At 41.2% G+C, this 25,957-nt stretch overlaps 1 long non-coding RNA gene across 1 annotated transcript; it reads left to right on the forward strand.

Moving 5' to 3' along the window:
• The first annotated feature begins 937 nt into the window (after positions 1 to 937).
• Positions 938 to 15,331, forward strand: LOC121133319. The gene is made up of 3 exons (XR_005870149.1): positions 938 to 3,609; positions 12,736 to 12,885; positions 14,000 to 15,331. It is a non-coding gene; the product is annotated as an uncharacterized LOC121133319 (long non-coding RNA).
• Positions 15,332 to 25,957: the final 10,626 nt, after the last annotated feature.

Genomic DNA, 25,957 nt, shown 5'->3' on the forward strand with positions numbered 1-25,957 from the left:
TTTACATTTCAGCCATTGATATCTAATTTCACTGTACATTATAACAGGTCCATGTGATCTTTCTATGTAAAGAATATTGACCTTGGCTTTGTTGCTAGTGTAAACATTACATTCTCATCAGTCACATGGAACGTGTAATATAATTTCTATTACACAGCATTGGGTGATTTGGATACAGCATTAGCATTAGTTCTATCAGATCTAGCCTGTTAAGGTCTTATAAAGATGTGTCCACCATGGGAGACCAGGATGAGAGATACCATAATAGAGGGAGCCAATAACAGGTTTGAGGAGAGATCTGGTGCTAGTGAGATTTCCAGAGACCTACAAGGATGACACCAACTCGCAATCTAAGCAATAGTGTAGAGGCTACCTTAAATATCCTTCCCCAATAATGAGATTGATGACTACCTTGTATGCAATCCTCGCTCCTTCATCCAGTGGCTGATAAAAGCAGAGGCAGACACCCACAGCTAAAAAATGAACTGAAGTCCTAGAAACCAGGTGCAGAGAGGGAGGAGTGATGAGCAAAGGGGTCAAGACCAGGCTGGTGAAACCCAGAGAAACAGCTGACCTGAACAAGGGGAAGCTCATGGACCCCAGACTGATGGCTGAGAGGCCAGTATGGGACTGATCCAGACCCCTGGAACGTGGGTGTCAGTGAGGAGGTCCTGGCCTTCTTTGGGGCCTCAGGCACTTGATCAGTATTATCCCTGGCATCCAAATGGACTTTGGGAGCCCATTCCACATGGAGGGATACTCTCTCATCCTGGACACATGGGGAAGGGCCTAGGCCCTGCCCAGGAATATATGATAGACTTTGGAGATCCCCCATGAAGGGCCTCACCTCCCCTGGAGAGTGGAGTGGGGATTGGGTGGGGAGTTGGGAGGGCTAGTGGGGGTGGGGAGAGGAGGAGGGAGAGAGAGCTGGTATTGACATGTGAAGCAAGCTTGTTTCCAATTAAAAAAAAGTTTTGAATGAAAATAAAAAAGATGTGTCTACTTCTCTCCCTTCTGTGGCTTCTCACCCACCTTTTCCCAGAGTCCCCAAAGCTCTCCAGTCAAATAATATGTAGCACATCATTCTAGGGTAAACTTTCACAAACATTATGTTCTCTGGAGAATATGTCAGTAATATTTTCAAGTCCTTCTCAATCTTGTCATATGCCATTGTGCATCTTCAAATGCACCCTGCCTAACAGTATCAGGGAACACTGACCTTGGTCCTTCTCATTTCTGGAGTCATGTGTTTGGACCCTATTTGTTAGCATGGCATTGTAGTTTTATTTATAGCTTCCATTTGCTCTCTTCTCTTTTGAAAAATAAGTCACTTGATTATGTTTTCCTCTTGTAATTTCAAAGGTGATGATCCTGTTTTAACTGAACTAATCTTACCCCTACCACTTCCATCCAAGTCCTTTTTTTTTCAGTACTGTGGATTGAACCTTGGTTTTCCACATATACCAGGGGAACACTACCACTGAGCTAATCAACTGGTTACACCTATGAGATTCCTTTAGGACACATGTGTCCTTGGTCTTGCTCCTGACTCCTTCATAAACTTCATGTTTATCACACCCTGTGCTCTGCTGTCAGACATTTTGATGTCTGATCTTTAACCCAAGGGATTTAGATGATGCTATTTTAAAGTTGCAAGAAGGGATTCTGGGTTTGTAACCTGTTCTTGGTCCTCAGAGCTGGGACAATGGGTTTGCAAGTTTTCTGTCTGTCTTCTGCTGAAGCATGGGCCTCTCTGTGGAACAGAGTAGGAGAGTGTCCTCTTCATGTCTTTTCAAGCAGCTCAACGGCACAAGTCTTAACTTGATAAGTTTTTAAAGAGTTGTCTAATGTAATTTTAATTTCCAGAACAACACTTTTCTGTACCTTACTTCTTTGTACTCTGTTTGTTCATTTTCATTGTTGTTGGTTCTGTTTTTTGCTGAGTTTAATTAGACTCTGTGGTCAGAGAGCTGATGTCTGAGGTCAAGGCTGCTCTTTACACAGAGGGCACTAATTCTTGAGGATTGATGCAGTGTTCATCGTGGAAGGGAAAATATAAGGTAACTTTTAAGATGGAAAATTGTATCTTGAGAATTTACTAAAAAATCAAATTTTCAAATTATGAAACGTAAACAACATGTTTCTTAATGTATATAAACTGAATATAAGAACAACCCAAGAAAATGGATTTTACATCCTGAATGTGGGCCTGGTTTGTTGATATTCATATGTTAAATCTAATATTTAATTATGTTTTGAAGTATTCCTTTACTCAGCTTCACCAGGAAAGGATTTTTCGAAGACATAATGCTGTCCTCTAAGAGTGAATAAATTCCACAGTAGAGTCAAGAGTAATATTCTTAAACCATCCCAAGTACAACTGTTCATGTCACTTTATATAGTTCAATTTCTCTAGAATCATTTCAGTGATCCCATTGCCTATGAGTTTTAAAGTCTTTCAAAGGATATAAATGTGTCTTAGAAAGTGTCTAGAACTTGAAGAGACTGATAAGAGTCACTTTCAAAATGGCTGCTGTATCAAAAGTTCTTTCTTATTTGGATAATTTTCTGAATGCGGGTCAAAGTGTAGCAGGCAAGGGTTCCCTTGGATAGATTTTTTTAAAGAAATGATTATACATATTTGAGTATTTAAAGTAACTATTTCTAAATGTCACCTAAATAAAATAATACTCCACGGTCTTTTTTTCATGCTTACAACTGACTGAAGCTTAACTTATACTAATATTTTGAACTAAAATGTAGGAGTTTGAAAAACCCTTGTTATAATTGAAAATTTATTTTCCTGACATTAATTCATTCTACAATAGCACACGCCAAATAATGCAATCATAGTAAGCTTTTGAAGGGAATTTGGATATCATTTGTCAAACTCTTTTATTTGCAGATGAGGAACCAGGTTCCATAGAACACCAGTGGTTTGTGTAAGCAAAAAATCACAATGTTTGTAGCATTTGTGTTTTAAAACCAAAATAGGATGGCAGAAATTTGAAGTTCTTCCATCAACAGTTCAGATCAAAGGAAGCTGAGGTATCTGAACTCAAAGGCTATATTGGATACTTGCCCTCAAGTAAAGGGACAAATTTCATGTATTCATGCTGCTTGCATGTCCTCCTATTAAAAGCCTAGTGGATTGTGACTATTTAAGTATATGGAATCCAGTATTCCTTTTTGCTAACATATGCCATCTATTTACTATGTATGAACACTGTGGTGAGTAAAACACACGAATTGTCATTTAAACCTCATAATCCCACAAGGGAGACAGGACCATTAATCCCATTCCATCAATACTCCAAGCTGTTCTGTGTGGGGAAATTTAAGCACCTTCTGGGTGGTGACCAATCTTCTGTGATGACTCCTGGTATCTGTGATCTGCCTGGAATTTGGGGTTGAAGTAAAGACTAGTACATTCTGAAATGGTTTCTTGTTTACATACTTTGCATGTGGTTGGCATCCAGAGGCAAAGACAGCATATGGGTCAGAGAAGACCCCTACAATACACACTTCTGTACCGAAGCCAGAAGCCTTGTGAAGAGGGCAGATGTTGGAACATCATCATTTACAACTCATGACTAACAAGGTTCAGTGGTAAGCACCCCAGAAAAGTGAAGGTATGACAGATGCCAACAGTGTCCCTGCATGCAGCAGCATGGCTTATAGCAGATATCCTTACCTCTGTAGCCACAGTGAGGAACAAAAAGCCAGGAGAAGATGCATACAGTTGCCACAAGAGCCAGGTTCCCTGTACACAGGACAGGAAACCCAGTTTCTTCATGCTCAAAGTGTGCCTTGTACATGAACAACACATTCCTAAAGCTCAGGAAAGTGGATTTCCGGTAGCCCTTGACCCTGGTACATTTAAAAATGACCATATGAATTTCTGTTCAGTTCAGGTAGACTATGGAAATTGATTTACTAAGGTACAAATGTAGGCATTATGTAGCTGGTAGACTTCATGACAGTGCTTCAAGTGTTAATATTTGGACTTTTGGGTTTGGACTTGGTGTGGAATTACAAAATACGTATTTTCAATAATGAAACAGAATAAGGGTCATATTGATAGGCGCCACTCAACCTGTCCCCTTCTGGCAGAAGGCCACGTAAAACTTTCCTTCCTGCCTTCACAGCTCAGCATCCTCAGTTGCATACAAATGAGGGACAAAGGCTTTTACTGTGTCCGGCATCCACAAGTGTAGAATCAGTTAGCAGTGGCTTTAAGAACCATTGGAAGCTTTTCCCATTTGAAGAGGGATCTGAAACAATACCTCGTGATGACTAGAAGTTGTCGTGATTGTTCTAATTGGTGTTATTCTCGTGTTATCTGGGTTTATTGTGTATTTATGTGCATTTGCTTATCTCAGGTCATGCCTCAACTCGGGCTTTCAGCTCCATTCACACACGAAGCTAACAAATCAATCATGGCGTGTATGTATATTTCTCAGCCCCACTTGTTTATGTCAGATGGGCCTGCCATATGTAGTCTCTATACATTTTATGCCCACATGTTTATATCACGCAGATAATCCATCTGAGATTGATTTCCACTTTACTTTTAAGTTCCTGGGACTGACAGTGAAAATATCCATCTTGAAATACAAGCTAAAGTCGTGATTTTTGCCATAGGAGAACAAAAAGAGCTAATTTTTTCCTATTATAACTCTGTTATGGATCCATTTAAAGAAATGTTCCTGTGGCTTGTTGGTAGATTGTGCTGCAGAAGAAAGTTGCCATCAGGATGCTGCTGTTCTCCAGTTTCACACTAGGCATTTCCCTTTTGTCCCTCTTCTTCTCCCTCAGCAGCGCTAAAAGCAAAAAGATGGTGTAAGGGAAACACAAAGACAGTCCCTTGCAGAGGAACACATTCTGATATCAAGCATTTCCATTAGGGCTGGCGTGGGAAATGGCACGTTCAATTTGCACTTTATTTACAAACAATAAACATCCATGTACGCATGCCTATCTACCTTTCATATTCCTGTATCCAAAACACAGGCAAGGAGAACAACAAATATGCAAGAAGCAAGGGAGTGAGCTGCTGCTTTATCCAGTGCATTTACAAACATACAAGCCAGGAATACACAGCAGGGATATGTGCCTCTCTGAGTGTCGAAATGCCAGTGTGGTAATTCATATTTGAATACAGCTGTGCATTGCCTTTTCCATACCTCACCGCCTTCGCTGTCCACAGAGGGGCGCCAATTGAAGTTAGCATGCAGAATTCAGAGGTCTGATATTTTTGTACCGTAAATAATTTTCTCATCTGAAATGGGAAGAAATCTCTCTTGTATGTGTGGCATTTGGATGTTCAGAGGCACAAACATGTGGGAAGAACAAAGTGTATCCTTGAAGGACTGGACCCTTAGAAGTTGTCTGGCTCTTGTATTTTCCTTACTAGAGTAGCCAAATGGGAACATCACCCACAGTGATGGTTTGTAAGCAAATCTTCTGGATGATGAGGGAGGATTGCAGTGTGCAAAATAGTCTAAAAAACCTGCCAAAGCTATTAGGGTCCATTGTGTCATTCCAGCTGCTATACAGGCGTACTTCATCCATGTGTTGAAAATGCTTACTAAGTTTTTCTCCTAGAAGAAAAGAAGCCATAAGTGCACAATAGTCTTTGTCTGCTTTGAGGCTGGTTAATGCAGGGGCTTCACCCACCAGGGCCACAGGTATCCTTGTTTCTGCACCTAAATCTTCAACTCACACTCTACTCTCCCTGAGTGCCTGCCATACAGCGAACTCAGAGGGGACAGGAAAAGCTCTGTGCTGGGACCCTCCTTGATCAGCCCTCTGTAACCCAGGACTTGAGAATGCTCCTGCTCCTCTTCACAAGTCTGTACCCCTAGGATTCTCCGGAGGCATCCCACGTAATGAGGTTCATGCACTATCTGCATAATAATCCTGAGCCTCCATGATGATTCAGACATTTAACCACAGTTAGAGGTATCAGTGAGGCTGGTGACTCTACAAACACACAGGACAGGAAACAAAAAGATGCATAAACAAGCAAACAAACAAGAACAAAAGAAAAATAACCAGAGCTAGGAAAAATTATTCAAACCGTGTAAAAATAGGAACATTCCGACAAGGAGACAGAGGCCCTTATGGGTGGCATGGTACAAACAGGTCTAGAATAGCAAGACATTTTTAATGTGAAATTGCATAATTCCTAGTCCAGACAATAGAAAGACCCTGTTCTCCCAGCTCCTTTCATAGTGCTCTTCATGCCGGGAGCCCCAGTCCATTGTCTACTATGTAGAGATTAGGTGGTTCCTAAAAAAAAGAGGTTGGTTTTGTCTCAGAGTTCAGCAGACTTGGAAATCCCAGAGCATGATGTCTGCATCTTACCAGTTTCTGCGTGGACCTCATGCTACTTTGACACATTGTAGTACATAAGGAGGCAGGAGATACTTCTAGAAGAAGGAAGAAGACAGAGTAGGCTAAGCCATTTACCAAAATCTGTGCTCAAGACAACTCAGCCGTCCATGTGGGAACAGCATCCATCCTTTCAGGAGAAAGGGCTCTTAACGAAGCCTCAGCATGAGTTTTGTTAGGGACAAACCATATCTGAGCAATATTCCATGCCATACCACCCCACCACACTCATACAGTTTTTCAATAGAAAAAAATTTAATGAAATTTCATAATGGAAATTAATTATACAAATTAAATAATATGGTAACATGTGTGAAGATTAATTATGCTCACTAAAACTCTTGAAGGAAATTATCAGTAGAAAGATGTATGTAATTCCCTCCCTCTGACCTAAGACGTTTTCTTTCTAAGCTTGGCCCACAGTAATCTTTCAACACAGTGGAAATCCTGCCTTGACACTTTGAAATAAGCATCTGTCTTTTCTTGTATTTGTGACCAGTGTGGTTCAAATGACTGAGCAAGAGCATTTCTCAGTATGTGTGTTCCTTTAAACACAAGATTTTTCTACTTCTGGCCTGCAGTCCTCACCTAAATTTATGGGATTCCAATCTTTTATTCTGGAATCCTTTGAGTTTAGGGAATCTGCTTAGGGAGTAGAAAACAGGGAGAAGTCACCTCAGGAGACATGATAGCACCTGCATCTCAGTGGGAAGCACGGAAACAGAGGTCTGGAGTACTATCAATAACTGTGAACACAAGTTTGCCTTTGCAGTATCTATTTGCAATTTCCCAATTATTTTAAAATAGGCATTATTTTTCAAAAATATGTCCAGCAGGAAAGATCTTTCTTCTCTTATGCCTTACACTGATTTACCTTATTTTAATGAACCGTTCAAATCATTGAGGTAAATACAAATAAGTAGCAACATCAGAGCAACTTTTCAAATCATTTTGGTGCTTTCACACTAGAGGGTTGGCTTATATTAATCAAGATCACAGGAAGTTGAAAGACTATGGCACACCACAAGAAATTTGAAGATGAGTTCTGTCTGGAATGGCACCATTTGTGTCTGTGGATTTCTAGATGAATTTGGTGTGCTGCTGGGGTAATATGCAGGGTGCTTCCAGTGCAAAGAGCTAAATGAGTCATTATGAAGCCTTCATTACTGCAGCTTCAACTAATGGCTCGATGAAAGGATGGATCAAGGGCTAGAAACTTTGTGGCCAATGAGACGGTAGAGAAATAATGAGGTGAGCTTGTCCAATCATTAGGTAGATAAAATTCCAATAAGCTTCAGTAGGGGGTAAGTGTTTGAGATTGTATGTTCCTGGGTCCAGGTGTGAAGGGTTTTCTACAGCCTGGCTGAAACAAGATCATCGAGAGGGGAGGAAGGAAAAAAAAGGAAGGAGGGAAAGAGGGAGAGAGAGAGGGGGGAAGAGAGAGAATCACCAGTAAAAAGATTTCATTCCTAGAAAGCATGTTTCCATGTTTTGTCATGTGCTTGTTTAGACACCACTGAGTGTTACGTTTCTGCAAAACACTTCAGAGTCTGATGGAAGCTGTGCGTTTCACGAATTGTGAAGCAGCACAGTGAACTCTCTAATAACAGATGTAGTAAGTGTATTTTGACATGTGTTTAAGAAGTGTTCCTTCTCTTGACACTACAATGTAAAGATGTACAATTGGAAACCCTCAGACATATAGATCTGTTCACAACCACATGGATCCCCAAAGCGAGGAAAGTGGAGTAAAAACAGTCAAGTGATACATCAGACTACAGTTGTCAGGGAAGACTTGGTTTAAAATCCCACTTAACCAAGGCATTAAATTCAACGGCAGCCATCTCTAAAGGAGGTGCTTACTCAATCCCATGCTGTGTCCCTAGCCATCTCTAATATCTGCTGGTGTTAAATTCTTCCTAACATTTAAACTAGGTATGCCATACTGTACTCTAAGACTGTTACTTCTTGTCTTATCCCCCTTGACTAGTGAGAATAATTGCCCCATTCCTCTTTATAATACCTTTTCACAGGACTAAAATAGATATTATGTTCCCCTTGGGTCTTCCTTTCTGTGTATTGGATGTGTCCAGTTCTCTGAACATTTTCTCAACCTTTTATCAGAAGTCTCCCCCCCCAATAGTTAGTTATTTCTGTGAAAGGCAGGACTTCCAAACCCAGTATCCAGATATGTCCTCATCAAGTCAAATGGGGTTGCCAAGCAAGGTTTATTAATGAGTGCCTCTTAGCATAGCATAACCAGGGCAGCTCAGTTTTTCTTGGCTGTTTTCTCCTCCTCAACTAGTATTTTCTTGCATCCAAAACTGCAACTATCACCTGAAGAGGGAGATTAATTGCCTTTCACTTTGCAGCCCTCACAGCCCTCTCAGCAGATTTGTCCATACTGGAATCATTCCACTAGCTGAACCCTTGGTTCCTTACCAGTCTTCAAACAATGCTCTTATGCTGAGTGGTAAACCTGCATCTTCCATATTACAGGCTAAAGGAATTCACTCAGTTGTACCCTTCTTTAATTTTTATTTTTCACTTTTAAGAGTTGTCAGCAAAGCTGAGCAAAAGGCACAAGGATTTCCCATGTCTGAAATGTACACACATGCACACATATGCATGCATGCCTGTGTAAACACCTACATACACAATCACAACCACAAGGACCCCTAGCAAGATGGAAACCAGTGCCCTAAGAGTGTGTTGAATCCTGCTCTTGGTACATTAGACTGTGTGGCTTTTGACAAACATGTAAGATCATGTGCCCACCCTGATCCACATAGGGTGGCTCAATTGGGCTCGAAGGCCTCTGGAGTCACCATTTTCCTTCTTCCAATAACCCCAAGTAGCCAATTACCACTTTAATATCACCATGGTCTCTGCTCTTCCTGAAATAGATATATTTGGGATTATAAATTATGTAGCCATTTATGGGGATGAGTTGTTTTAGCTCTCAAACATGAATAAGTAAGTATCATTTCCAGAAACATCTAATGTTTGGACCTTATTGGAATTGATCTTGGTTACTTTATCCCTTCTGGAACAGACTAGCCTCTCTCCCCCTACCTCCTCATCCCTCTCCCTCTCTCTCTCTCTCCTTTTCTCTCCCCATCTCATTTTTATTAGTTCTTTGTGAACTTTCCAGAATGCCTTTTGATCATATCCCCTTTCTCCCTGACTTCTTCCAAGATCCTCCTTGATGTCTTATTTTTCCCAGCAAGTACTGTTTCTGCTGTCCATATACTCTTGGGGTCTTATTGGTGAGTGATCTACACACCAGAAGCTGCACTTTAAAAAAAACCTGTCTCTCCCTCTCTCTGTATCCATTCCATGCTAATAACTTATTGGGTTGGGAAAGATATTCAAGACTTATCATAACCTTTATTTCCTGGTCTTTCAAGGGGGCATCTGAAAAATACAAACATTTTAGGGGTAGATGAAGAAACAGACAAAATCTGGGGGAGACACTGCTTATTAGAGGCACTAATCTCTGAGTTCTTCCTGAGCAATGAGCATGGGTTTCTTCCTTCAGTCCTCTTGCCCAAATCATGAAATAGACTTTCGCTGTCATTGCTTTCCACACTGCCAGGAATCTCCAGTCTCTGAAATGAAGCTTTGTGCAGATTAAGTACAAAAGGTGTTTATGTCTCCTAAGTCATGATTGAAATGAACTTTACAGTGTTGAAGCCTCTGTTCTACATAAGGGATTCTCTTTGCCATCTGTCAAAGAAAAATGGCAATATCCAGAAAAGCGTGTGGTAAGGTAAGTCTATCTAACAATCACAGATGCAGTTAAAACTGGAGAAAATGAAAATAATTATAATAGGACGAGGTAGGATTTTTCTCCAAAATGCATGATAGAAATTTGTTACTTTCTCATGAATTTGCATTTGTTCAAAGAGCAGAAAAGGCCCCCTGAGAACCCTTGTCTTCTGGAAATGACATGGTCTTTGCAATTGCAAACTTACAGCATCCGTGGTTGTCTGCATGGGACTCACACAACTTCAAGCAGTACGCATTTCACTGTGGGTAGGGCAAAGGCTCATGAGACTCCAACATTTTGGCAACTGATGGCTGCTTGAGGAAGAAGACTAATTTTTCTGTGGGGGTGTACCTGTCGGTAGGTGCCATTGCTCCCATGGATGGCCCCACACCCAAGTACATCAGTCAGCTCTGATTAGATTCGGCGAGGACAAGAGAAATGATGAGGAGTGGGGAATGAGGGAAGGAGATGTATTGGGAAAGGCTCCAGGAGGAGCTGGAAGCAGGATTGCTTGAGGATTTTCATCAAAATACAGTACACATATCTATGAAATTCCCAAAGAATAAATAAAAAATAAAAAAGGAAACTAGTTGTTCTCAGTAGCCTTCTCCAGTATCCAGAAAGGAACAGTATTTAAATGAAGTCAAGGACAAATACAGAGACCTGAGACTTTCTACTCTTACACTATCAGACACTCCAGACAGGACTGGCTCATTTCAGGATTCAACAATTCTATTCCACAGCCTCAGAAAACTTCTACTGTCAGCCATGGCTCTTAATTTGATGGTCTTTCAGTAGCTGCATTTTGGGGTTTGAAAAAATTCCTACACACACACACACACACACACACACACACACACACACACAGAGAAAGAGAGAGAGAGAGAGAGAGGCCTTACTCTCCTTTTATGTAAAAATAAAATGTGAAGTCGCCTTTTAAATTACCAAGAGTTCTAACCAAAAATATAAAGAGATCCAAGCCCACCCAGCCACAGCCTCCGACTCCAGGGAACAGACAGGCAGCCCTTGTATCCCTGTGAACTCCCTACCACAGATTCTGCATGCATCATAAAATGAGTGTTTTCAAGGACCTAGTTTGGGAGAAATATTCTGGGCAGCCATAAATAACTGGGAGTTTTACCTAACCGTTTTGAAGAGTGTCAGTGTACGTACGATAAAGCAATGTTACAATTAGGATCCAAGCGATTCCCGGTTGCCCAGTGTAACTTTGTTTAACAAGACATACCACTAGGGAGAGAGGTGAGGAAATATTCACAGCTGCTTAGGAATGTCTGACTCCCCTCAATATCTGTGAAATGACTCCAGTCTCAAAGCCAAGTCCCAAGGAAATTGCAACACACCAAAATATCTATTTTTTTCCCTTCTTGTAGTGTTGGGGATCAGACCTGGAGCCTCAAACAGGCTATGCTCTGCCTCTGATCTACATATGTGTTCAATGACACCCCCCACATACTCTTTAATGCAACTTTTCTTTTTAAAAGCACTACTAATCCCAGGACCATTACATACACATCTCATTTTCTAAAGCTCATTTCCATGAGTCTCATGTGGGAAATTGGGTGCATTGTTTCTTATTCTTCAAAGACACATAAGTTTAAAGTATTGTATTAGAACAAAATATTGCTGCAGATAATATATATGACATACCTATGTTTAAAGTACCAATTTCTCTGTTAATAGAATGCAAAATTCAAAGAACAAAACTCTTATCCAAATCCTGAGAATGCTGGCTCTTGGATGCCTCTGAACACTGCCCTGGTCTTAGTCTCCTGATATCTCATAAGACAAAAGGAGAAGTGGGCCAGCCTGTGTCGCTATATGACTCACTAGAGTAAGCTCTCTGCTCTCCCTTTCCCTCCCCTCACCGGGGAGCACTGGAAGCCCAGGTACTCATTATGCCTCAGTCACAGAGAAAAGGAAGGTGACTCCTCTTTCACCTTCTTGTCACACCAGCTGTTCTCCAATAAACTCTCCTCTTCCCAATGTTAACGGTAGGATGCAAATTTGCAAATTTGGGTAAGATGTAAAAAGGACCTTCCCTTCTGGCTGCTGCCTGTGTTCAGTGTGGTTTTGGTTTTCTGAGCAATAGAATTGCTTGCACGTTTCTTTCTCCTCCTTTTTATATATCTCTGTTCAGTATTCTGGTGTAACTGAGCTAAATGCCAAGCCAGCCCCTGCTGTGTGTGGTCCGCCACCTGCCACCATCCCTTGGCCATAGAGATTCCAGCTATTTAACTTTGGAAATGACATTTCTGCACAGTTCTTCCAAGATAGCAATGTATGTCAATCACGAGGAGCTCTGCCAATGGCAATGTCAATGGATTTGAATTTCCCATTGATGCTGGGGTGACAGGGCTATCTCTTTGACTTCTCTGACTGGTACCTTTCATAATGCTCAGAAAAGTTTATTTCCCAAGGAATTCTCTTTGTGATCTCAAACTCAATATGACCTTCCTTTTATAGTCTCAGACCACCCAGTGTTTGATTGCCAGGAGGTACTTCCTAGTTGACTTACATAATATTGGGCTCCTGTGATCTCCTTCTAGGGAACCTTGAAATTCAGGGAGAAGACCAAGGAGAATAACCTGGTTTCCGTGCTTGAGAACAACAGCGCACCACTGACCCTGAAGAATAGATGGAAAAGTAACCTGCAAAATATGAATTCTAAAAAACATTGTGTTCATACCAATAGAAAGGTTTGTCCAGCTATCAAAATGACGGTGAATTTTTGCAAAATGGAGTGTATGTGAGTAGAATGACTAGATCTACTTTTGTGGCTACTTCCAAGATATATTGTTATGGTTCTCCATGTGTCACTCCTACATATCAGATAACTGTACCTGAAAGACAGGGGATGGTTGGCAATAGGCCAATTACTGAGGAGAGAAAGAAAATATGAATACTATTCATATTTTGCTCATATTTCCACATACTTTAGGTGTCCTGGATGGTTTTATTCCACACAAGCAGTTTGCAAATTCTGTATTGAAGAAGTAAGAGATGTTATTGTCATCCAAGGGGGCATTGTCCTTTGTCTCCCCCACATCCCAGTTAGAAGGTAGTCCTCCCCAGCTAGCCTTCTGTCCTGGCAGAATATCTAAGAGCAATAGACAGCTGCCTCCAACCACCTGGCTGGTTTTCACCTCAGGAAGTAAAAGACACAGCTTGTCTAATAATAAAACTTACTGTCCTGGAAGGAACTCCCATTTTCCTCAGCCCAGGTCAGTATAGGTTTGTAGACTATCCCAGGCATGGCTGTCCTCACCCAGAGCCATGGCAAAGGTCTCCATGCGCTTCTAAATCAAAAGGGAAGATTTGGAAAATCCCTATTTTCCTCAGATTAGTCATACTTCCTGTCTTCAAAAGAGGAATTTATTAATCAGCTCCCTGTTGCTATGATAAAATCCCTGAGACAATCAGCTTTAAAATAAAAAAGGTTATTCCAGAGGTTCTAAACCCTGCTATTTCGGGAGGGGAGGAAGCATATCACAGGAGGGCAGCCAAAAACCAAGAGAACGAAATCCCCTTCAAAGGTGTGCCCTCACTCACATGAAACCTTCTAGCAGCAAGGAGCTAGGGACCCTACCTTCTAACCTCGGGGACTTGGGAGGACATCTCAGAATGAAGGTAAAGAATATTTGAGACACAATCATTCCTCAGGCCCATGTCCTTGAGACTGCTGCAGACTGGTTCTCCCATTTGTCAGCAAGAGCTCTGACCACTTTAGGGCTTCATTGAATGTGTTGCTAGTGCAAAGTCAGATTTTTGGTATTTGATTTTCTGACTTGTATTTTTGGTCTGGTGGTTTAGGGTGGCCACTAAAAGCCCCACCTTCACTGCCTGCCTTGGCAGCTATGAAACACTCTGAAGAGACAGAAATGCAAACGAAAATATCCAGCTGCAGTGTCACTTCTGCGATGTCACTCCTGAGATGATGATTTAAGAATCTGGTTTACCTCCTGTCCACACCTGGTCCTTCCCCAGCCTGAGTCCCACACAGTCATCGCCTGCTACCATCGTGCTCAGCGCCAATCTCCCAGACTCTACCCACATACATAGCTGCTAGCCAACCCAGAAGGAAGGTGGAAATGTTTCTCCTTTATTTTTCCTACGCTGGAAAAGTGAAGCAAAAGTTCCTTCTCTCCAGGGGAAGACATAAAATTAAAACTAAATAGTACAAGCAATATGCTGACCAGAGTGTCTGCCATACACAATAGACTCCTGGTTTCTTTGACTACATTGTGTGTCTGGCTGTTGAAACAATGGTTGAATATGAAAATTGCTAGTACCTTCATATTCTAAGGTGTTTGTTTCTAAACAAAATGAAATGATCTACTTGCCAGTCTGGAAATGGTACTTGGGTTATTAGAAATGCCTGCTAGTTCTTTGGCAGAAGAAACATTGAGAGTGCAGACACAGCTCCTTTAGCAAGTGGACCCACTATGTGGGTTCCTGAGTAAGCAGGCCTACTGTGCAGGCTCTTGAGCAAGCAAAACTTCTACACTTCTGCCCTTATCTCTCCTCCTTCAACTCTTTTCACATACTGTCTTCACAGGCTGGAATTGGAAGGCCTTTGATTTCAACTAGTAATGAAGCATAATAAAGCAACAGACCACAGTGCCCCCTTCTCTCACTTTACCTGGAAACTTCCATGGTAATAGTTTGTGTACAAGTCACACACGTTACTTCCCACCAGTGCCTGAACAGATACAACTGGGGGTGCAGGGAAAACAGAGGTATGAGCAGGATGTATTCAGAAAAGAGATGACTCCACAGGAATATGCATGACAGGATGGTGAGCCTTGAGAAACCACAGCTACATTGTGATAAAATGTCACTGCTGTTATTTCAAGGTGTGTGTGTAAGTGTACTATGGTGCATGTGTCATGTGTGGAGGTCAGACAACAATTTGTGGAAGTCAGTTATCTTCTTCCACTCTGTGGGATGCACAGATCATCAGATTTGGTAAGAAGCACCTAGCCATCTAACTGAACATTATGGTTCTTATTTTATAAATAGATACAATGAATCTCTAAGAATAGAAATGATTTCCTCTTTGTGTGTGTGTGTATATATATGTTTTTCTTTCAGTTTAAATTTAGATAAGAAACAAGGTTGCTTCACAAGTCAGTTCCAGGTCCCTCTCCCTTTCCCTCCCTCCTCCCGTGCCCTCCCCCAGCCCCCCCATTATCCCCTCATTTCCCCAAGGAGGGTGAGGCCCTCCATGGGGGTGTCCATAGTCTGTCATTTCATATAGGGCAGGGCCTAGACCCTTCCCCAAGAGTTCAAGGTGAGAGTGCACCTCACATTGTTGGATGGGAGTCCAAAGTCCATGTGTATATTCAGGATGGGTACTGATCTGCTGTCCAAGGCTCAATAGATTACCTAGGCCTCCTCATTGACACTCACATTCAGGGGGTCTTGATCAGTCCCATGCTGGATTCCCAGGCTGATACCTGGGATTCAAGAGTTAACCTTTGTCAGGTCAGCTGTTTCTGGGGGTTAAACCAGCCCAGTCTTAATCCCTTTGGTCATCAGTCCTCCCTCTCTGTTACTGGCTTTCTTGAGTTCAGCTCAGTGCTTAGCCATGGGAGTCTGCCTCTTCTTCGATCAGCCACTGAATGAAGTTTCTGTTTCCCAGACTCTCTGGCCATGGGATTGTAGGCTGGCACTCCCCAGATCTATGTCTAAAATCCATATATGAGAGAGTACAATGATTTCTTGAAGACTCGGTGCCAATAATAAAGCTGGTTCATAACTTTCCAATGCAGAATAGTGTTCATTTTAAATATTTGTAGCAAAACAGAGATGATTTTGTGGGAGCAGAAGTTCCCGGTGTTTCATTTATCATCATCATCATTAGTACATATGCTATGCACCTCTGAAATAACCTAGGTCCCAAGAACTTGTGGCTGCCATGATGATTACAGCACACAGTACAAAGGACAAGGGGGTTTGGGATAGTCTATGGCCCAAGAAGTGCCTCTGTGGGGTGATGGGTTTATGGAGGGCTGCTGATGCTGATGAGAGTCATCCTGGCAGAGGAAAGCAGCAGCAGCATTTAGCCAGAATCAGGGACTAGGGGTTTTTGGGAATGGACAACATGAGAGTAGAGGATACTAAGGTAGGGGACCACTATGGTGGAGGAATAAGCAGATTCTGATATGTACATACAACTAGAAGCAGCTCAGTAGAGCCAGAGCCAAGGACAGCAATAGGGCAATTGCAGAAACAGAGACACAGGAGAAGAAAGTTAGCAAGGATTCAGTCCAAGGGATATTGCCTTCCCCACACAGGCAATATAGAAACCTGAGATTATGTGGATTAAATAACTGTGAACTGAAAGCAGGAAACAGAGAGATTGCAGAAACAACACAGACCAAGATTATAATGACAATTGTATCCTGTCACCTAGATCTTCAGGAAACAAAAGTTGCTGTCCATGAGAAATGGGGCTTAACGAATGAGGTCACACACAACACTTATGAAACCTGCCATCTTAAGATGGTTTGATTGACCATTCAGTGTTACATGTTATGGAAGCCATAAGCACTCAGTGGAATCCACATGTGCCAGCTGTTTTGTTGTTTGTTTTCTTTTGCTTTTTGTCAACTTGACACAAACTAGAGTCACCTGGAAAAGAAGAATATCAATTGAGGAATTACCTCCACCAGATTGGGCATAAGGAAACCTGTGAGACATTCATTTTCTTGACTCATAATTGATGTGGGGTGGGGTTGGGGACACTCATCTCACTGTGGGCAATGCCATTCTTAGGCAGGTGGCCCCGGGGTGCCTAAGAAAGCAAACTGAGCAGGACACAAATAACAAGCCAGGAAGCATTCCTCCATGATCCCTGCTTCAGTTCCTGCCTACAAGTTCCTATGTTGACTTTCTTCAGTGATGGGCTGTGAATAGGACGAGTAAACCCAATAACACTCTCCTCCCTGTGGTGTTTATCAAAGAAATAGAAAACAAACTAAGATGCCACATTCTAATTTTGAATTTGGCTGCTTTGCTGAGCTGAGCTGATCCCTTTCCGCAATGATGAGCAGTGGCAGTGAGGCTTGACTCTCATTCAGCCCTGCCATCCTGAGGGGAAAACAAGCCATCCTCCAGTAGGCTATACTGTGCATCCGTGGAGCTCAGTAGGTCAGGAGTGTCATACTTTCTACTAAGCTTTCCATTTGACAGTGGGTTTATCAGGACAGAACTTCATCCTGCTAAGGGACTCAAAAATCAAATACAGTTTAAAGTTATGTCAATTATACGTGAGATCTTTTGACTCTGCCTTAACACTCCAGCAAATGCCAGGTAACGAGTTCCTTGGACTGTCAGAGGATAGTGCAGCTTATAAAAACTTAGGAATCCCAAACCCAGGTTTCCCTTAGAATTCCTGATTCCAGATTTTTATATGTGGTCCAGAGTTTGAACCTTCTTTGGGCATCTCAGTTCTTTATAAAGGTGATTTGGCCAAACAAAAACTCAGGCCAATTCTGTTTCAAATCCCCTTGGCCTCCACAGAGCCATCAATTTAAGCTGCCTTCTGTCTGGATTTCCCCTGCCAACAATTTGCTGCTTGGTCACTGTTTCCAATTGCTAAAGTGACCCTGAGCTGTGGTTTCTGGAGAATGCCCTGGTTCAGGCAAGGTGGTGGAGACACCCTAGAACACAAGGCTGTTTCATTAACCTGTTAGCCCTGGAAAACACTTAAGTAGTAACATTTTCTTATGCCTTAAGATGTTACTAGTGTGCATTGAGGACAGGATGTGACATTAAAGACAAGCAGCCGTCTATGAGGGGCGTATGTCCTTTGCCACAGGATCTTAGCTTTAGTTAACTACCCACAATATATGGGAAGAGATCTGTACTTGAATGGTCCTAAAGGAAATTAATAAGGTTGTGTAAAAACTCCTTCTTAATCCATAGGATTGTGCTCTGAGGACCGGGGCAGATGTCCGAAGCAATGGGCAGTGTGTAGTCCCATCTACATCATGATTGTTTCCGCATAGACAACCCTGTATTAACTTCAGATTTTTCAATTACATCACACAGGTCACAGCTCTCTATGGTGAATTGTGAACATTGCTACATTGTATCTTTAATGAGTGAAGTAAGGATTAGTTGCACACACTTTAACACCCTACCATGGCACTGATAACTGTGGCAGCTACCAAGTGACCAGTGAGCGGGAGCTATCCCTTATTGGTGTGCTGAACAAAGGAGTACTTCACAAATGGAATGCAGGGAACAGCATCATCCTGTCAATACCATTGAATGCTTACAAATTCTTTGTATGTGAATTTTCCACTTAATATATTCAGGCCACTCAAATAACTGACATTATAAATGGGAGAGAGGGGTTCTTGCACTAGTTTTGGGCATACCACCTGAAAGCTAAGCATGCGGCTTTCCTATCAGCATGAACTTGAAATTCAGCAAAGAAGCGTAAAGCTTGAAGCAAGAGTGAAGAACACAGCAGGGTGTGTGTTGGCATAAGCCTGTAATCCCAAACTCAGCCTCAGAGCGAGTCAGCAGATCAACACAAACCGAGACCACCTTGGGTTGTATAATGAGACCCTGTCTCCATATATTTCAAAAGTTGCAAAGATGTGACTCTTTTGGTTGTCTAATTCCCTACCTATCTCTATTCAGGTGGTCCAGCACTTGAGACTAGACAAGCTGTAATACTAGGGGAAAGTCAAACACTACTGTTCTGCTAAAGGAAAACAGAAATAGAATGACTCCCAACAGCATTCTGCTCTACTCATAGATTTCTGTCTTACTCATCTATCATCAAGGAATCATCCTCCTGCAGTAGATGAGACCAAATACAGAGGCCCACAAATGAAAAATGTGCAGTGACTGAGATCATGGAACACTCGATCCTAAATGGATGTCTCCACCAAACCCCTCCCTTCAGGCCTCAGGCAACTCTGTGGAAGAGAAGACAAAAAGAGCAGAAGAGCCAGTATGGCTGGAGGACACCAAAGAAACAAGGCCTTCTAGACACAACAGGGCTGGTTCACATATGAACTCACAGAGTTTGCGGCAGAATGTAGAGGGCCTGCACTGGTCTAAACCAAATGGGTACCGGCATAGAAAGGCGAAGTAGAAACAAGCCCCTATCCTTAACACAGACACTGTCTCCAATTGATACCCACTCGCAAATGAAAGAATTCTTTTCTCAAATGGGTCTCACTGAGTAAACAAACCACACTTCAGGGCACGATTCATACCTAGAAGTAAATGACCAGCACAAAACAAACTTGATGACATTTTTGGAGGATGTTTTTAATCTCACTGCACTAGCTAGTTTTATGTCAACTTGACACATGCTATAGTCATCAGAGAGGAGGGAATGTCAATTGAGAAAACGTCTCCATAAGATCCAGCTGTAGGGCATTTTCTTTACTAGTGATCAATGACAGAAAACCCTGCCTTTGAGTGCAGTGCCGAACCTGTGACTGTGATCCTGGTTCTGCAAGAACACAGGCTGAGCAAGCTATGAGGAACAAGCCAATAAACAGCACTCCTCCATGGCCTCTGCATCAGCTCCTGCCTCCAAATTCTTTCCCTGTTTGTGTTGCTATCCTGACTTCCTTCAGTAATGAACAGTGATGTGGAAATATAAGCTAAATAGACCTTTCCTCCCCAAGTTGCTTTGGTCATGGTGTTTCATTGCAGCAATAGAAACCATAAGCAGAGCTCTGACAATGCTTTGTCTGACATTTGTTTTTATTCCTTATAAAATTTCTTTTATTTGTTTATTTGTTTGTTTATCCTATTCTGGTTTGTTTGTTTGTTTCTATTTTATACTATTTTATTATTTTTAAGGTGCCTTTTGCATTCTAGTGAGAGAAACAAGAGTGTGGATTTCAATGTGTGGAGAAGTGGTGAAGACCTGGAAGGAATTGGGAAATCAAAATCAAAATCTATTGTATGGAAAAAGTCATTTTCAATAACAATAAAAAGAAATTGATATAATAGAAAAACCACACACACACACACACACACACACACACACACACACACACCTTAATCACTGAGCTCTCTTGCCAGGCCCAAGGAAATGGCTTGATGCTCCAGTCAATAAATTAATGGATATATAATTGGTGCCTCATCCAGTATTCCACAGAACCTAATTGCAGGAAGAAAATATCACAGAAAGATGAACCATCCTCATTTCTATACAGAATAGGACTCTTTTCTATTGTATAAACTCTGTATTCATTAAAATTTATAGCTTGAATATAAGATATATTTAAAATCTCCAAATCAAAATATCATCTTGCTAACAACAATGATCACTCTGGAGAATGAACAACCAACACATGGAGAAGGTCGCATGTTTACAATCCAAATTAAGTTTCTGTGGGACTTATAAAAACCATTCTACAAATTTTACTTTATGGAAAAATATGTGTTTTTTGTAAAGAATTTATTAGCAAAAATCCAAATTCTAACATTTTGCAATAGGGCCAGTAGAGTGCCAGATTAACATTAAAAGGTCATTAGCTATTTGGGGGCTGGAGAGATGATGTGATGTACAATCACTTGCTGCATAAAGGTGAGGACTAGAGTTTGGATTTACAGAATCTAAGGAAAGGGTGGATAGGTGTGGTAGCCTCCAAGTGCAGATACAGAGGATCACCAGAGCAAGCTGAACATATCGGCAGTTCTAGGATTGATTAGGAAACCTGTATCAATGAATAAGCAGGTCAAGTATTCTAGGAAGCTTTCCAACATCAATCCTAGGATTCCATAGTTCCATAGGCACAGACACACACATACATGCACACACACACACACACACACACACACACACACACACACACACACGGGACTGAAGATTCAATTGCTCTTTTGTGACACATGGGCTCAATCATATAGCAGACTTTAAAGCTTCAACCCAGGATAAAAGAGAAAGCTCCCAGGTGAGGAGGCTCCCAGGAACAGATGGACTGAGGGTCTCCTACTTATCTGTGATTCACTGATGAGCTCATACTGAATAACCCTCATACTGGAAGTGAACAATGATGATTTATTTCTTACATCTCCCATCTCACATGAAAGTCACCCAATCCTTCCAGTTGTTCAGACCAAAATCCATCTACTTGTCTTTCTTACAAGCCCCTCAGATAATCTTCCAATAAGTCCTGCCTGAAGATACAGAAAATTAAAAACAAAACAAAATTTCTTATAATATATTCGCAACATAGTTCACTTCCATGATTCCTGAAATGTATGCAAATGCTTTGCACCAGTAATCAAACAATTCTTAACAGAAACTGTTAGAACCTACTCTGGCCACCTCTGCTTGGAAAGCCCTCAACTTCCAGGCTCCAGAAATGGCTGTTCACAATCTACAGGCCCCTGGTGTGCCACAACCCACTTTTCCACCCCGTTAGATGACATTTTGTACCAGAGTACAGCCAAGTGAATCTTCCTGTTTCTCCCTTCAAATTCACCCCCAAATTCTAGGCTAAGAACAGGAGGCACACCCTGCATTCCAGTCCCCTGACTCTATCCCATCTAATCCACATCTAACCACTAGGCCCAATCCTGCAAGTACATCCTGTGCTATGTTTCAGTCTGCTGTCTTCATATCAGACACAGAACTTACAAAAGAAGTCCACATGACAGTATCTCATCACAGGAATATAAGCAATATAAAAGACCAAGACAGTATCCAAGACTCCATAAATCAAGGATCCCTATAGGAATGTTCTACAATAAGAATTACCTAGATGAACCCCAGAACAGATCATTTAAAAGAACAATCCTAAACTTCACCAGGAATTTAAAGAAGACAGAGAAACATATCAACAAACTAAAGAAAATTAACTTAAAGAGAATAAATGCATGATCAGTGCCCAAGAAAACAGAAATATAAGTAAGACTGGTTGAAATGATGAAAACAATCCAGGACTTAAAAGCTGAGCTCAATAAAGAGATAGAAACATTAAAGCTGAAATGAAGGTAGAATTGAAAAAACTCAACAGTCCAACTTGTAAACTCAAAGGGAAGGTTTGAAAACAAGAACAATGAATCAATCAGATTATGGAGTATCAGAACTTGGATATAAAGCAAAGTAGACAGATCAAACAAATGATATGAATGTAAAATACAGAGGAGGGAGGGGGACATGCAGGTTATGTAGGATGCTATAAAAAGACCAAACTTTTGAGTTATAGACATAAAAAAGGAGAAGAATCCATGATCAATGTCATAGAACCGATCATACAAGAAAACTAAAGAAAAGTACACCTGCTTCCCACTCCACACACCCATCCATACATAAAAATAACACAGAACATAAAATAGACAAGACCAGGCAATAAATTCTTCATAGCACATCATAGTTAAAACACTAATCATATAGAACAAAGAACATTGAAAGCTGTAATCATTATTTCTTTCATTTTTGATATTATAAAATAATTACATCATTTATCTCTTCTCTTTCTTCTCTCTAAATCCTCCTATATGACTCTCTGAGTTCAGTCATTTCTTGCTATTTATGTGTGGGTGTACGGCCATCCATTGGTACACGGGCAATCTACCAGAGGCTACACTCCTAAGAAAAATACTTTTCATTCCTTACCAGCTATCAACTTCTGACTTCAAACTCCCTGACATACAGATCTTGCAATCTTTCCACCCCATCTTTTATGATGCTCACTTAGCCTAGGGTGAGTGTATATGTGAAAGCCCCTCAGTCATTGCACCTCAACCAAGTCATCGCTCTGTGTATTAACTACACACAGACTCCTCTGTCACAAGGATTGAAAGTTGCACTACTCTTGGGTATAGAAATACATCATTAGCAGGCAGTTAGATACTGTGTTCACTTAGAAAATAACAGTAGTAGATTCACACTATGGCCTATGACCTCCCCAGTCATGGGTTCTTGATCATGTTTGCCATACCAAACATGAGATCCTTTATGGATCTCATGTTAAAGGGCTAAATGAATTGATTCAGAGGGTGAGGTCTGGAAGAATTCTGAACACAGCCTTTCCTTTGCATGAAGCTAGATTATGTATCCTTCAGACAGTCTTCATTGCCTTGCATTGATATACCTGGAACCTGCCTTCCCCCATAATAGCCTTGGGACCGCTGTCCCCTCTTCCAGCCATTTAACTGAGAAGTCCATTCTGACAATTTAAAATTAAGCACTCTCCTGTAGTTCATGGGTAGCTTAACTCTGTTATACTAATTTATATACATCTATTACTAGACCGATAAGCCTCCTTAAAAGCTAAGGAATGTGATTTTAATCAGAGAAAATATGCCTAACACAACGAAAGTAATTTTTGACAAATTAACACTATTTTTTTCAGAAAACACTTTTACTAGAAAGAAAATGTATCTCCTCCTTGGGGGAATAAGCACCCTACCCAAAGTAGCACATGACCCCTACTTCACACTACATACATAAATTAACTCAAACTGGGTCAAAGACAAATTTGAGGTAGTTTAAACTATCAAATACAGCAACTAAAAAAAGTTGTTCTTTAAAAACTGTGTTTCGAAGGATTCCATCATAAAAACAGAAAGAAACCATAAGGAACAGGAAAAATTCCTAAATCATATGTCTGATAAGAGGCATATCCAGAATACATATGGAATAAAGAACTCTTAGGGGTGAATACTAAAAACACAAATAGCACAACTAAAAATAGGTAAAAGATCTGAATGGACACTTTTCCAAAGCAAATATAGGTGGAAACAGGTCCAGGAGGGATACTCAGCATCAGCTGTCACTAAGAGATAAATGTCCCTGTCACCACAGGGAAACACAGTCACACCTACCACCATAGGTACAATGAGTAGGAGAAACAAGTGACTAGTGCTGGGGGGTCATGGAGAACCTGAATGTGTCATTCACTTCTGGAGTAGTGTGCATGGGCAACTCTACAAAATAATTTGACAGGTCCTCAAAAGAGGAAGCAGAGTTACTATGTACATCAGCGAGTCCTATGTGAAAAGTCATTAAAAAAATCTCATAGCTGGTATGTTAATCCTAAAAAGAGTTTGAATAGGATTAGCTTGTATGGGCATATAAAGATGATCCAAGCAGCTATGGGTTATTGAATGAAAATCCCAGTTGTCAGGGTGGAATACCTCTAAAGCTGTTAGACAGAGAGGACTCTGAGGCCCCCAAAACAATACAGGCAATTGCTACTATTATGGATTAGCTACCATAAAGGTCTGGTAGGATGTAATTGCTGAAGACACCCCATGATCTGTTCACAGGACAGAGAAATCAAGCCAGAACTGTCCTATAATTTTCCTTCCTGGGGGATAGCACTCATAGTCCTCGAGAATTGTCATTAGCAGACATGCTCAGCTATGAACTATGTGTTCAGTACTATCAACAAGCAAAGGAAGATATGTCTACTGATGTCATAGTGACACATTTGTTATGGAAGAAACCAATCACTTTCTGTTTGGATTTGATGCATATTCCACAGGAGGAAATTTATATCTTGTATTACAAAACTGGTTAAAATTCCATGGCTGGGTATGTCTAAGGTCCTAGTGGAGTAGCTATTGCTGCTGTTTGCTCAACGGATATGATGAGTTCCCTGGATTCCTTTCTACGTATCTATGCTCAAGAGTGGTGTTCTGTTAGGTTTGGTCAGAGAAGACTCCTTTGGTAGTGTCCAGTGGTGACTAACTGCAGAGACTCATAACTGGCCAAATGCTAAGAATAAATAATTGATAATTGAATGCTCAGGCATGAAAGGACATCAAACTACTTGTTCCAAGTCTCAGGGAACATCACAGAATAAGAGACAGAAGGACTAAGAGTTCAGAAGGAAGGCAGAGGAATGATGTAGAACACTGATTTCCAGTCATGCACTCTTGAGCATATAGCAGCTGAGATCACCTGCATGAGATTTTGCTTGTCAGGATCTAGTAATGGATGGGGAAGCTCTTGTGAGCCTCAGCTCTTCCTGAAGGTTCATAACTGCTGTGATTTCGCAGGCATATTTTATTTAGTGAGGTAGCCACTGGTAAGGCCTCCCTATGTTCCGGTAAACATTTTCCCATCCCATCTACACCCCATAAGTAACACTAATGAATCTTATTTAGTCACTTAAAGAAGAAAACATGCAAGTGAAAAGGAGACTGGCTGGGGAAAGGAAGGGAGATGAGGGACAAGAAAGCATAATGGAGGTAAAATGCAAACACATGCATACATGTATGATAATGTCATAACGAAACCCACTATGCATGATTACTATATGCTAATAAAATTAACCCATACATTTGCCTTAAAATTCATGCGTTAGTGTACATAGCAATCATGTTAAGATCAAAGGGTCACAAAGAAAACACCCATTAACTGATGAATAGGCAAATAAAATCCACATCACAGATTACCATTCTGCAGTCAAAACAAGGAGGTGTTGGCACATGCTAGGGTGTAGATAAGTATTTAAGATATGTTACATGAAAAGGCTATTGCAGTACTCACTCATATTTGGATGTTAGACACGGAACAGAGGAATGCCAGCCTACAATCCCACTGCCAGAGAGTCTGGGGAACAGAATCTTAACCAATGACTGATGGAAGCAGAGGCAGACACCCACAGCTAAATACTGAACTGAACTCCTGGAACCCAGTGGCAGAGAGGGAGGACTGATGAGCAAAGGGGTCAAGACTGGGCTTGTTTAACCCACAGAAACAGCTGACCTGAACAAGGGGGAGTTCTTGGACCACAGACTGATGGCTGGGAGTCAGCATGGGACTGA

This window comes from Mesocricetus auratus, unplaced genomic scaffold, assembly GCF_017639785.1.
Source record: "Mesocricetus auratus isolate SY011 unplaced genomic scaffold, BCM_Maur_2.0 Super-Scaffold_100021, whole genome shotgun sequence".
In the NCBI taxonomy this organism is placed as follows: domain Eukaryota; kingdom Metazoa; phylum Chordata; class Mammalia; order Rodentia; family Cricetidae; genus Mesocricetus; species Mesocricetus auratus.